Source organism: Carica papaya, chromosome 6 (assembly GCF_054855325.1).
Source record: "Carica papaya isolate Zhongbai chromosome 6, ASM5485532v1, whole genome shotgun sequence".
NCBI lineage: Eukaryota > Viridiplantae > Streptophyta > Magnoliopsida > Brassicales > Caricaceae > Carica > Carica papaya.
The window spans coordinates 28,703,500-28,717,851 of NC_142314.1; the positions used below are offsets into that span (position 1 = coordinate 28,703,500).

Consider the following 14,352-nt stretch of genomic DNA (forward strand, 5'->3'; position numbering starts at 1 on the left):
ATAATCTGTATCCAAACTTTGTATCTTCATAACCTAAAAAAACACATGAAACTATCATGTTATTAAACTTCTATCTCTATTACTTAGGTACATACTTAAATCCTTTGTAGCCAAATACCTTTAAATGAGAATAACTGACATCCTTTATAAATTAAACTCTTTATGGAATATCAAAATCTAAAGGAGTTTATAGAGATCAATTCATTAAGTAACATACAGTGTAGAGTGTTTCACCCTAAAATGACTTTTGTAGATTAACCATTTTCAACATGCATATAACCTTTTGAATGAGGGTTCTATTTGTTCTTTCAGCTACACTCTTATGCTGAGGAGTACAGACATTATCTTCTCATGTTTAATTCCATGTTGTACGTAATAATTCTTAAACTCTTTTGAAGTGTATTCACCATTATTGTCATTACGAAGACACTTTAAGGATGTTTTTTTTTCTCTTTCTACCATGGTATGAAATTGCTTAAAATACTGAAGAATTTGGTCTTTTGTTTTCAACACAAACATTCAAACCTTTCGTGAAACATCACAATATAAGTAAGAAAATATTTACAACCTCTTATGGCTTCTACATCAATAGGACCATACACATCATAGTAAACTAATTCAAGAACATTCTTTTTCTTTTCAGATGAGTTAGTAAAAGAAATTCACATTTGAATCTGGTCGTTCGATCGCGTTTGGGAGGGAGCGCATCCAAGCCGTCCGTACGCGCGAGAACAGACCTCAGCCGTTCGATAGCGGGCACGCAAATTGCTCACATGGCCCCTCCGCGTGGCCTCCCACGTCAGCATCTTTGCCACTCGGGCCATATTGGTTGGTTAGGGCTGCTGACTCGACATTTGACGTGGCGAAACTTTCCAAAATTACGTTTTGGCCGATATTTTTCGATTTTTTAAAAAAAAAATACATTCAGAACCCAAATTTTCACTATTTTTCTCCCAAATTATTTTTAATTAAATCCTCTTTCAATTTTATTTAATTTTTTACTCTAAATAAAATAAAATAAAATAATAAAATTTATATTTATTAATTATTTAATCATAAGAAAAAATTTGTGGGTATTACATAATTCACCTCACTATTGGATTGCTATAATACTCAAGCTAATAACACATAATAGTTATCAATTTATTTATTTTTAGTACAAAAATAAAATAAAATTTTTACATAACTACAAACATATCTCAGAGTTATCTATTTATATTTTTAGTTAAAGTAATAATATATATATATATATATAATATGGTTGTTTGTTTAAAAATTCAAAATATAAAAATAGATATTAAAGTATCAATATTTATTATATTATTTGTTCTTTTAGTTGACTATAAATTCTAGAATTATATATTATATATATTTTTGGTCATTTATTTATTCACTTTCACTTTATTCATTATTTTATTTAAAAAAAGATATGATGATAGAAAATTAAAATATAATATAAATATATAATTTAGTTTTTATACTGATTATTTTAATATGATATTTTTAGTTTGATTTTATTGTACTTTTTTCCTGGTAAATATGTTAGTTTATTATAATTAATGATAAATATAATTTAATTTTTTTGATAATTTAATTAGAAAATGACCCACTTTAAATAGTTAGCACTAATATAATCTTATTAGATTTAAAAATAGTAATATATATATATATATATATTTAAAATAGTCTCTTCCATCAATAATTATAGCATACATACAATCTCTAGAGATAAATCGGCGCAGATGTAGAAAGATGAATAAAACTTTATTTGTCTAGCTATTACATGGGCCGCTTTGTTACATTCCCGAAGGACCCAAGAGAGAGATACATTTGATTTATTTCTTAGTATCTATCTATAATTTTGGATAACGTAACCTGAATTTCAAATTGTCATCCTCGGTGGACCGGAGAACCTCATAGACAAGTTGCACATCTAGTTCAACAGTGCCCGACCCTTGAACGTGATCATGAATGTACAGTAACGTCCTGCAACATCATAGGACCTCGACCAGATATGGTGATCTACAACCCGTGATTCTACCAGAAAACATAGCCAATACACCACCATTAGCGTCCCGAAGAATTACCCTGAAGCCTGCCTCCGGTTCTGTCGTATACACTGCTGTATCCACATTATATTTCTGGGTCCCTGGTGCTACTCTCTGCCACTCCAAATGAATGTTCTGTACTGGTTGCCCTATAGCCTTTCTATTCTGTATCTCCTATGCTTTTTTCCATTCAGCTAGAGACTTCCTCATGAGAAAAATAGAAGTTTGATGAGAGAAAATCTTTCCATTCGATACCAGTTCATTGTGCTCAACCCAGACATGCCACATGCACTAAATAACCTCAGAGATTTTCTGTCTGGTCTTGTTTTGCAGAAGATGCCTCACTGTCTCCAAGATAGTTCGCCCCTGAGTCACTGGACAAACAATATTCAGTATTCTCCAGCAGCCTCTTGGTTTCCGACATTCGAGGAAGGCATGACATTCATCCTCAGCTTGGTCACATCGCAGGCACGATGGTGGGAGATCAATACCCTACTCGCTCGAGCGCATCTTCACAGGCAGAGTATCCGTCAGCAATCTCCATGAGAAATTTTTAATATTGGGGGGTAGGTCTGCCTGCCAGATATATTTCCAGATGTCGCTGCTGTCATCCTTGTGATTAATATTCCCTCCTTGCTCCAAGTAGGTGCATATAGGCTGTTTTCACATTATACTTCCCTGTCTTCTCTGGCACCCAGATTCGTCTGTCCTTCATTGCTCCAAGGCTGAAAGGAATACTCAATACTAACTCTACTTCTTCTTCTACTAAAATACCTCTTATCAGACCTTCATTCCAGCTGGTTCTATCCTCATTCAGCAACTCACACACATGCAGCTGCTCCATTCCTTCAAGGAAAGTGCTTCTAACCATACAATCCCCCTCTCTAAGAATCCAAGGGTCTCTCCATACACTAATTCTCTCTCCTGTACCAACAATCTATCTTATTCCGGATAAAACCAAATCTTTTGCTGCCATCAGCATTCTCCATGTGAAACTAGGATTATTCACAAGGCTAGCCCTTGCAACCTCGTCATGCAGACAATATTTGGCCCTAAGGACCCTCAATAGTTGAGTATGTGGCGCTTGAAACAACCTCCAAAGTTGCTTAGCTAACATGCTACATTTAAGTCATGCAGTTTGCGAAATCCCAATTCCCTCTTTGTCTTTCGTTTACATATCATCTCTCATGTCACCCAATGCATATTTCGGTGCTCTTTGCGCTTTTTGCCCCACTAGAAGCTATTCATCATGTTTTTCAGATCATCACAAATTGAGGTAGGAATGAGAAAAACACTCATGCAAAAAGTTGGAATAGATTGGATGACTAATTTGAGCAGCACTTCCTTACATGCCTTCAAAAGGAACTTGTGACTCCAGCCACGGAGCCGCTTGCGAACAGATTCAACCATGAAGGCAAACACATCCCTCTTTCTTACGCTAATCAAAGACGATAGACCCAAATACAGGCAGTGATTAATGCTATGGTAAATTCCCAGAATGCCCCGTGGACGGCTTTTCAATTTAATGGTTGAGTTGGGGCTGAAATGAAGTCCTGATTTTTGGAAATTCATAGCCTGCCCCGAAGCCGATTCATAATACTAGAGAATCTTCTTCACTATGTTACGTTCCTCCACCGTGGCTCTAAAGAAGAAAAACGAATCATCAGCAAAGAGGAGGTGAGAAATCGATAGTCTTCGCGGACACACTCTCATTCCCTGGATCTCCCCGTTTTTCTCTGCTTGCTTGAATAGAGTAGAGAGTCCTTTGGCACACATTATAAATAGATAGCGGGATAATGGGTCCCCTTGCTGCTAGCGGCGATGAGGGACAATTTTCCCATGTCCCCCTTCCGTTCAGACAAACTCTATAGGTGATTCGCTGCACACTCTCCGTCATAATGTCAACCCAATTTCGTGCAAAACCAAAAATCTGATCAGCATGGTTTCAAGAAGTTCCCAACGAACCCTATCATATGCTTTACCAATATCAATCTTCATAACCACCTCTACTTTCTTTTTTATTTCACATGATTTCATCCTATGAATACAAAAAATTGTCTATCACGTTGTGGCCAGGAACAAAAACTGATTGTTCCTATGAAATAATCATCGGCAACACCTCCTTCAATCTGTTTGCTAAGGTATTGGAAACGATTTTGTAAACCACATTACAAAGCAACATCGGTCGCAAATCCCTAACATAACAGTCTTCGGCTCATCCTTATTGGGTATGAGAACAATAATTATAGCATTAACCGTTTTCGGGATTGATATTTGCTCAAACAATATCTGAAAACTAGCAACAACATCAACTCCTATTGTGTCCCATAATTTCTGAAAGAATGTTGGATTCAAGCCATCCGGTAAGGGAGCTTTATCCGGATGCATTTGAAAAGCAACAAGCTTGATATCTCCGGAGCTAAGGGGTCTTAGTAGTCTCTCATTATCCGGGCTAGTGATCGTGGTATTTACTTTCACAACCACCCCCTCCCATTCTCACTTCAGCAGCCGAAAAGAACCCGGTAAAGTATGATTCAATATGAAGCTGTAACTCTGAGGCATTGCGTATCAAGTTTCCGTCAGTGGCTTTTAAAGCAGATATTTGGTTCCTTCGTTTTCGTTGAGACATTTGGTGATGGAAAAATTTTGAATTCCGGTCGCCTTGTTTCAACCAAAAAGTTTTGGCCCTCTATTTCAAAAAAAAAAAAAAAAAAAAAAAATTTTCCTGTTCCAAGACTTAGAGATAGATATTCACTATTAAGCCTCTCCAATGATTCCTTATCGGAATTCTGTCGCCGACGTTCCTGATTAGTTTCTCCTCATGCAGTGCCCTTTTCTTGTCTCCGAAGTTACAAACAGAGGTTTTCCCCCCCATAAAAATAATACCTTTTAATAGTTAAAAGTTTTTATGTGCATTTCAGAAGATAAAAAATAAACTAAATGCTATAACACTCATCAACTTCAATTCGAGTCATATTTTCCTCTCAAATTTTCAATCAATAATGGCAAGAGGAATTTGCGCATCTGAAAAAACCCGGTCCATTTTTTTAAATAAAATATGTAACAAGCCCATGAAGGCCAATGCAGGCCCAATTCGGTTGTAGGGTTCTACAGTCACCCCCCAAAGTTCTTATTGTCTGAAATTCTGGAGTCTTCCATCTCCCTTCCCTCAACCAACAATCAGGACCGTTCATCTCACGCTCCCAAACCATAAACCCTAAACCCTAAACTTCCTCTCTATAAAATTCGCTCTTCCTCTGCGACTTCCAAATCCCACCCAAGTGTCGTCTACTATCTTTCTTCGAGAATACGCTCGAGAGTTTGGTTTTTTGCTCCTTGTGAAGGTTTGATCTTCCTTCAGATGTGGTGTGGTGAGCGTGTGTGTATTTTCTTCTGGTTTTCTAGGTCAGTCAAACCAGGATTAATTTATGATTTGTTGATTTCGAATTATGATTTAAGGTTATATTCGTTTTTGCGTCTGTTTCATTTTGAAAAACTACCAAGTATTTGAATCTGTTCGTCAAATTTGTGCTGGCTGTGATGACAATTCCAAAGGCTTGTTTCTCAATACATTCGCAGTGGCCGCCTAAGAGCTTTCGCCTTTCGCCGGGCTTGAGAGCTTGTGCTGCTTTTATCCTTCCTTGGATGTCTGATGCCTCAGTAGAATTACTGATTCGTTATGCCTCGATTCATTGTAGAACGTTAAGGATGTTGTTAGGTTTAGAAATGCTATTAGATGGGGACTAAACGTCTGCCCCTTTAGCAGTCCTTGAAAATGCTTTTGGGATGAAGAAGTCCCTCAGAAGGATTCATAATCCATTTCTTTCATTGTTTCAGCAGTCTTACTGGTTTCTTGCTGAGCATTATAGGATGGATTATATTTAGCTAGCTTTATTTATTTCCATTTTGTGAATTGTTTGGTTTCGTGCTTGCTTTAACTGAAATTTGTGGACGGTCAATGATGACAAATCAGAAGGCTTGTTTCTCAAACATTCGCAGTGGCCGCCTAAGAGCTTTCGCCTTCGCCGGGCTTGAGAGCTTGTGCTGCTTTTATCCTTCCCTGGATGTCTGAGACACAACTTTTTTATCATATATTTGATAATTTGCATTTCTATGAACAATTCTTCTTCGTCTTGAAACTTTTACCAGATTCTGTTTAAGTGCATTGTCTGGGTTATTTGATAATTTACGTTTCTACAAAAGATTCTTATTTTTATTGATACGTTTGCAGAGACTATTTAATTACACTATGCGGGTTGTTTTCATAATTTGCATTTCTGCTAAAGAGTTTGTTCTTCTTGAAACGATTGCAGAAACTATTCAAGTGTATGACTGGTGTGGTTTCATACTTTACATTTCTATATCGGAGTCTTCTTATTCTTGAAGTATTTGCAGTGAGTGTTTTTGTGCATTTTCTGGGTTGTTTAGCAATTTGCATTTCTGTGAAAGATTCTTTCTTTTTGATGAGTTTGCACAAGATATTTCAGTCTATTATCGTGGTCGGAGGAAAATATAATCTGGGAAAGGGAAAAGGTTAATGAGGATAGAACCTAAGGCTTGTTTCTCAAAACATTCGCAGTGGCCGCCTAAGAGCTTTCGCTTTCGCCAGGCTTGAGAGCTTGTGCTGTTTCTTTCCTTGGATGTCTGAGACCTAATATGCTCCTCCCATTTTCTTCAAACTTTTTTTAATTTCATCTCAAACTGATTCAAAAAAAATTTAATTTTTTTTGATTTCAATAACAAGTCATTTTCTCTTATTTGTATTTTTGGAAATTACTTATTTGTAAGTTTTAGTTTATAAGGCTTTTTTATGGCTCCATTCGAGTTCCAGTTCATATTAGTCTCTGCAGATTTATGTCTTGTGTCTGTTTCGTGCTAATGAAAGATATGATTGAGGACAGGGCGAGGATGAAGGATTGCTTATGAGATTCTGACACCTCTTGTATGAGAAGAGCTGTTAAAGCTCTTCCTTGAGCATAGACAGCAACTTTCTGAGCCCTTTCAAGTTCATGAACTTCGGATACATATACACATATACGTTTAGTATACATAATACATTTTTGGAAACCCCAAAAATTGCTTCCTTCAATCTGGGGCCATTAAGGGTTATTTTGTTTTATTCTACTGCCGGTCTTGTCGAAATTCTAACTGATGCAGACGTTTAATAATAAGGTGGGAGACTAGTAGAATTTGCCTTCCTACGGGGAAAAAAAATGTAAGAGAACAAAAGTAAAAAAAATTGAAAGAAATAGGTATGAAGTTATGACTAATAAATTTATTATCTTTGGTAATTAGAGGAATTGATTTTTATGCATTAAATTTTTATAATTTGCAACTGAATTTTGCAGTTAACTCAATAGTGGAATAAAGTAAATATTTTGTGCAAATAGGATTGTGTTTGTTCATTTATTATGATTTATGTAAGGATACGGAAAATTTAATCTAATTATCGTAAATTTTATTTTGAATCAATTATTAAAGATAATATTTGTACATTTTATAGGGGTATTTTTAATTTTTGTATAATATATTCTCATTAAGAAATAGAATTTCAAATATCAAAAATTGATTCTAAATTAAAAAAAGAAAAATGGATTCATCAAAATTTTTTTAAAAGAAAAAACTAAAAGAGGATTTGGATTTGTTTATGGTTTATAAATTAAAGTATTGATATCATCTTTGGAAGATTAAAAGCCCTTTTAAACTAAAAGAGGATTGCAATTTGATTGTGGTTATGAAGTAAGTATTTGTGGTGATTTCAATCTGATCTTTGGAAGTTAAAAGCCCTTTTCTCTCTCTCTCTCAGAATTCGAAAACCAATTAGCTTCTCATTTTTAGAAAATTAGCCAATAATTTATAATGGAGGAGGTTCATTGTCATCTTTAAATTATTCAATAATTTTATGTTGCTTCTGTTAAAAGAAGTATCAATTAAAATAAGATGTCATGTGAAATTTGTTATAGATAATTAACTGTGCAAAGAGATTGTATATTATTTGTGTTGAAAATTTGGTCATTTACTTTTTAATGTGAGATACAAATTGTCAACTTTGTAATAAAACTATTATCTCACAAAGATCAATACTCTTCATAACTTGGAATTTTATGTTAAAATAGCGAATAAAGAGTACAAATTGTTAACTTTGATATTTGATTATTTACAATTTGTAAGCTCATAAAATAAAAATACAAAACAAATTGATGCGGACATAAGTTCAGAAGACATTAAAGAGAAACATAAAAAAAAATATTACAATGCCGGTTGGTCCAATCACAAAATTTCAAGTCAAAAAGTTAAAAAATGTACATTTCAAGACTTTGTACAAAGATGGAGATAATAATAACTTACTACATGTGGACTGTTTGGAGAATAAAAGGAAACAAAGAAAATTACTAATTTCGTCCAAGTGCGTGGGCATAGTTCATAATGAATGTCAAGGATCATTTTAGTCATTTTTTAAATACTATATTATTTAATACTATATGTTCTTATGTCATTTAATACTATATTTTTCTATATTATTTAATATAATATTTCTCTAAGTCATTTAATATCATATTTACATAGGTCATTTAAATCGTGTTCATATTTTTCTCGATCATCTAATAATGAATCTTTGGCAGAATTTATGTATTTTTGGCTATAAATATCTTATTTTCAATATCATATGACACACTTTGATTATTGAATGAATTTCATTACCTTAGGTATAACTTTGACAAGTGAGAATTCTTATTCTTCTTGTTGCATCAAGAATTGAATTATTTTATCAAGTTATCTTGTGGCGTTTATTTATTCTTGTTTCTTTTATCCCAATCAGCCAAATTCTCAGTTACAGGTAAGTTGTGGGTTTGGTAGGGAGGATTTATTTAGGGTTCTGAGTTATCTATACTAAATATATATATGGGGTTCTAATGTAATCTTTGATCTTCGAGTTCTGCATTAGTTTGGTATCAGAGGTTTATCTTTGGATAAATCTCTAGATATCATTTGTGTTTGATTTATCTAACTTAATATTATTGTTCTTGTTTATTTATACTCTTCAACTTCTATCTTTGTTATTCTTACTTCTGGTTGCACCTTGTTTTTATTCTTTAATTATGTATTCTTTAGTTTTTCGTATTATGGTCTTATTAGATGAATTAAAAAAAAAAAAGAAATGTTAGAATTAGTTGCTATTGCAAATTCAAACTTACGATTTTTTTGAGCATCAGTTGTGTTTGTTGAACTTTCAGTTATGTCAATCTTAGTTAAAGTGCATCTATTTCACACATATTGCCTCACAATAATATAGTTTTTATTGTATAGAGCGTATCTTACATTAGAAATAAATTATAGGTCTATATATTCAGATTTCTCATTAGGAGTGATTTGAATTCTATTATCATTAGTCCATGATTATTTTCTTGTATTCTTAGTTTCGTTTCTTCATATACCTCTTGTTTCCATTACAGTAAAAATAACTAATTGCATCATAGTTAGTTTATTTAATTTAAAGAAACCCACCCACCTTAGTCCGTGTATTTAGACCTGTTCTTGGTTGTCTCATTTGCATTTAGTGTTAATTGTTTACTTTCTCATTCATTAGGATTCCTTAAAGTGTCACATAAATAACTACTTGTTTATCTTGATTCAGTTGTTTTTTAATTTTGAAATACAATTTGAAGAAGGGAATAGAGTGGTAAAAGGTTTGAGAGTATGAGTGTAGAAGAGGATAAAAACTAAAATCCTAAGTGAAAACACGAGAAGAATAACAAATTTGTTCAAGAGTGAAGCACATAAGGGAGTGTTGTGAGGAATTTTCTTTTTTAACATTTTTTTTTGCAGGTTTTAGATCATGTCAAATTCTGAAAGTGAAAAGTGTGAAATAACCTTGAATGACATAGCCTTTATGTTAGAAGCAATATAAAGGCAATTTGAGAAGTATAATAGGGACATAGACAACATGAAAGGTGATATAGATAACCTTCGAGGTCGACAAGGTGGTCTTAATCAAATGAGGCAGAATAGGAGAATAAGAAATATATGAATGATAACGAGATAGAAAAGGAAATAGATGAAGATAGTGAAGAGTTAACAGTACAACGAAGACCCGAAAGGAGGGACATCAATATTAATTCTATCAAGATGAAGATTCATTATTTTCAAGGTAGAAATGATGCTGAAATTTATCTACAATGAGGGCGAAAAGTTGAGTTGATATTTGAATGTGATAAGTACTCCGAGGAGAAGAAGGTGAAGTTGGCAATCGTTAAATTTACTAATTATACTTTGGTTTAGTGGGATCAATTACTCATCTTTAGGAGACGTAATAGAGAGGCACCTATCACCACCTGTACTCAAATGAAAGTTATCATGAAAAAAATATTTGTTCAATCATTTTACTATAGAGAGCTCCATCAGAAATTGCAAAAGCTCACTCAAAGGTCCAAGTCAGTTGAAGATTATCACAAAGAAATGAAGATAACCATGATTCAAGTAAATATCGAATAGGATTGAAAAGCCACCATGTCATGATTTCTAAGTGGCTTAAATAGAGAAATTGTCGATATAGTTGAATTGCATCACTATGTTTAGTCGGAGGAGATGATTAATATGATCATAAAAGTAGAAAGACAATTGCAAACTAAGGGGACAACAAGGTCATATTCTGGTTTTAATAACAATTGAAATTCAAAGTGGCCTAAGAAAGAGAAAAAGGCCATAGAGAAAAGCTTTGGTTTCAAAGAGAATGGTACAGATTTCAACAAAGGCAAATATAAAGGTACCTCATCATCTATTAAAGGTACTTCTGAATCTACATCTACTAATAAATATAGAAATATTAAATGTTTCAGATGTTTGAGTGTAGAACATATTACTTCATAATGTCCAAATAAAAAGGTTATGTTTATTAGGGACAATGTTAAATCTGATTCTGATTATGATAATATGCCATTTATAGAAGACTGTGATGATGATGTTTAATATGCTGCTTATGGAGAATCTTGGTTATTAGGCGAGCTTTTAATATACAAGTAAAGGAGAAAAGTTTATAGCAAAGGGAAAATCTATTCTATATAAGATGCCTAGTAAGTTGAAAGTTTTGTGTTGTGATTATTGATGGAAGAAGTTGTGTAAATGTGGCTAGTACTACTTTGGTGGAGAAATTGAGTTTGCAATGTGAAAACCACTCAATACACTATAAGCTGCAATGGTTGAATGATTGTGGAGAAGTGAAGGTGATTAAGTAGGTTGTAGTTCCATTCTCCATTGGGAGATATATTGATGAAGTATTACGTGATATAGTATCCATGTAAGCTGGTCATTTGTTGTTAGGGCGACCTTGGTAGTTTGACAGACGAGTCATACATGATGGGTATACAAATAGGTACTCACTTACTTTGAATGACAAAGATTTCACACTTGCGCCATTATCTCCTTTAGAAATGTATAAGGATCAACTGAAGATGATATAAGCTTCAAATGGGAATTTGGGTAGTGAGGAAAGCAAAAGAAATGAAGGAAAAAAGGTTATAAAAGAATAGAGAAAAAGTAACAGCTCATTGGTGAGTGATTGCATTAGTGAGAAAAAAAAGAGAGAAGTGCAAGAGAGAAAAGTATAATGAGATAAGAAAAGTGTGAAAACAAATTGAGTTTGTATTCGAATGAAATATAATTAAAGAGTGCTTATGCAAGCAAGAGAGCTTTGATAGTATTTAGTCTTAGATGTTTATTTCTCTAAAACTAACCTTAATCCTAATCTGTCTAGTATGTTTGTCTCTTTGTTATAGGAGTTTGAACATGTATTTCCTGGTAATATACCAAATAGATTACCATCTCTAACGGGTATTGAGCATCAAATTGATTTAATTCCTAGTTCTACAATTCCTAATAGACCAATTTATAGGAGTAATCTAGATGAAAAAAAAAACTCCAAAGGCAAGTGGATGCACTCTTGACAAAAAGGTATATAAGGGAGAGCATGAGTCTATGTGCAGTTCTCGTGTTGTTAGTTTTTAAGAAAGATGGATCATGGAGAATGCGTGTTGACTGTCGTGTAGTTAGTAAAATCATTGTAAAGTATCACCATCGTATTCCTAGATTCGATGACATGCTAGATGAATTGTATGGTGCATGCATTTTTACAAAGATTGATATAAAAAGTGGATATCGCCAAATTCGCATGAAATCAGGTGATAAATAGAAGACTGCATTCAAAACAAAATATGGTCTGTATGAGTGGATGGTTATGCCATTTGGTTTAACTAATGCACCTAGTACATTCATGAGGTTAATGAATCACGTCTTATGTGAATTTTTTGAAAAGTTTGTTGTGGTTTATTTTGATAATATTATTATTTATAACAAGTTTTTGAATGATATCTTATACATATTAAAACTGTTGTAGAAGTTTTGAGAAAGGAACAATTATTTGCTAACTTACATAAATGTATTTTTTGTCTTGATTAAATTGTGTTTTTAGGATTTGTTGTTAGTGCAAAGGGAGTTGAGGTTGATAGCGACAAAGCAAAAGCTATACAAGAATGACCAATACCTAGGAATGTGTATGATGTGAGGAGTTTTCATGAGTTGGCTAGTTTTTACAAGAGATTTGTGAAATATTTCTCAACTATTACTGCTTATTTAACTACAATAGTTAAAGAGGTTGAATTCAAATAAGGAGATGAACAAGAGCATCCATTCAAAATTTTGAAAGATAAATTGTGTTTTACATATGTTCTTTGTTTACCAAATTTTTTAAAATTTTTTGAAATTGAATGTGATGCTTCTGAAATAGGTACTGGAGCTGTTTTGATGCAAGATAAACGTCCAATTGCATTCTTCAATGAAAAGTTAAATGGGGCACGATTGTTAGTTCCTACTCAACTTTGGACTGATATTTCTATAGATTTTGTGTTAAGTTTGCCTAAAACTATAAGAAGTAAAGATAACATATTGGATGTAGTTGACAGGTTTAATAAAATGACACATTTCATTGCATGTCACAAAATTGATGATACAACAAACATTGCTGATTTGTTCTTTAGAGAAGTAGTAAGGTTACAAAGTGTACTTAAGACTATTGTTTCTAAATGTGATGTTAAATTCTTGAGTCATTTTTAGAAAACGTTGAGAGTAATTAGGAATTAAACTTTTATATTCTATTACTTGTCATCCACAACTGATGGTTAAACTGAAGTTGTTAATAGAACTTCAGAAACTTTGTTGCATGTTGTTATTGGTAAGAAGTTGAAAACTTAAGAAGATTATTTGTCATTTATTGAGTTTGCATTTAATCGGGCTATTCATTCTTCTACAGGTTTTTTACATTTTGAAATTGTATATGGTTTTAATCTACTATTTTGAATTTAATGTCATTATCTTTAAATGAAATTTCTAGTCTATATGGTAAAAAAAAATGTTGAAATGGTTAAAGGTATCCGTGAGAAGACATGTGAACGAATTAAAAATAAGAACCAAGTTTATGTTCAAAAAGCTAATGAAAGGCAAAAACAAGTTGTACTTGAACTTGAAGATTGAGTTTGGGTATATATGCACAAGGAAATATTTCCAAAACAAAGGAAGTCAAATTTGGATTCGAGAGGCGATAGACCATTTCAAGTGTTGGAGAAAATCAATGATAATGCTTATTGGATTGATCTCCCTATTGAGTATTCTGAGTTCGTTATTTTTAACGTTTATGATCTTTCTCCATTTGATATGAATGTATATTTGAGAATGAATCCTTTTGAAGAATAAATGAATAATGTGGGCATGAGTTTAAAAGACATTAAAGAGAAGCATGAAGAAGAGATCACAATGTCAGCTGGTCTAATCATAAGATTTTAAGCTAAAAAACTAAAACAAACATTTCAAGACTTTGTACAAAAATAGATACAATAAGAATTTAGCACATGTGAACTATTTGAAGGATTAAAAATGCAAAAAAAATCATTAATTTCGTTCAAGTATGTGGGCATAATTTAGAATGAGTGTGTAGGATCATTTTAGTTATTTTCTAGATATTTAAATTATATTCATATTTTTTAGGTAATTTAATACCATATTTTTCTAAATCATTTAATATTATATTTTACTAAGTTATTTAATATCATATTTTCATATGTCATTTAATACCATATTTTTTTAAATTATTTAACTACGAATCTTTGGTATAATCTAGGTGTTTTTATGTATAAGTATCTCATTTTCAATATAATATGATGCACTTTGATTATTGAATGAATTTCATTGCCTTTGATATAATTTTGACAAGTGAAAGTTTTTATTATTCTTGTTGCATTAAGAATTGAATTAACAA

At 32.7% G+C, this 14,352-nt stretch overlaps 1 long non-coding RNA gene and 5 other non-coding genes across 6 annotated transcripts; all 6 read left to right on the top strand.

Moving 5' to 3' along the window:
• The first annotated feature begins 5,206 nt into the window (after positions 1-5,206).
• On the top strand, positions 5,207-7,339 carry LOC148253477 (uncharacterized). The gene is made up of 2 exons (XR_015812782.1): positions 5,207-5,453; positions 6,362-7,339. It is a non-coding gene; the product is annotated as an uncharacterized LOC148253477 (long non-coding RNA).
• LOC148253478 (small nucleolar RNA SNORD14) lies at positions 5,582-5,705 on the top strand. Its single transcript, XR_015813012.1, has one exon. It is a non-coding gene; the product is annotated as a small nucleolar RNA SNORD14 (small nucleolar RNA).
• LOC148253479 (small nucleolar RNA snoR99) lies at positions 5,824-5,929 on the top strand. The gene has a single exon (XR_015812976.1). It is a non-coding gene; the product is annotated as a small nucleolar RNA snoR99 (small nucleolar RNA).
• Positions 6,002-6,124, top strand: LOC148253480 (small nucleolar RNA SNORD14). The gene has a single exon (XR_015812988.1). It is a non-coding gene; the product is annotated as a small nucleolar RNA SNORD14 (small nucleolar RNA).
• LOC148253481 (small nucleolar RNA SNORD14) lies at positions 6,581-6,700 on the top strand. The gene has a single exon (XR_015812999.1). It is a non-coding gene; the product is annotated as a small nucleolar RNA SNORD14 (small nucleolar RNA).
• On the top strand, positions 6,950-7,046 carry LOC148253482 (small nucleolar RNA snoR1). The gene has a single exon (XR_015812973.1). It is a non-coding gene; the product is annotated as a small nucleolar RNA snoR1 (small nucleolar RNA).
• Positions 7,340-14,352: the final 7,013 nt, after the last annotated feature.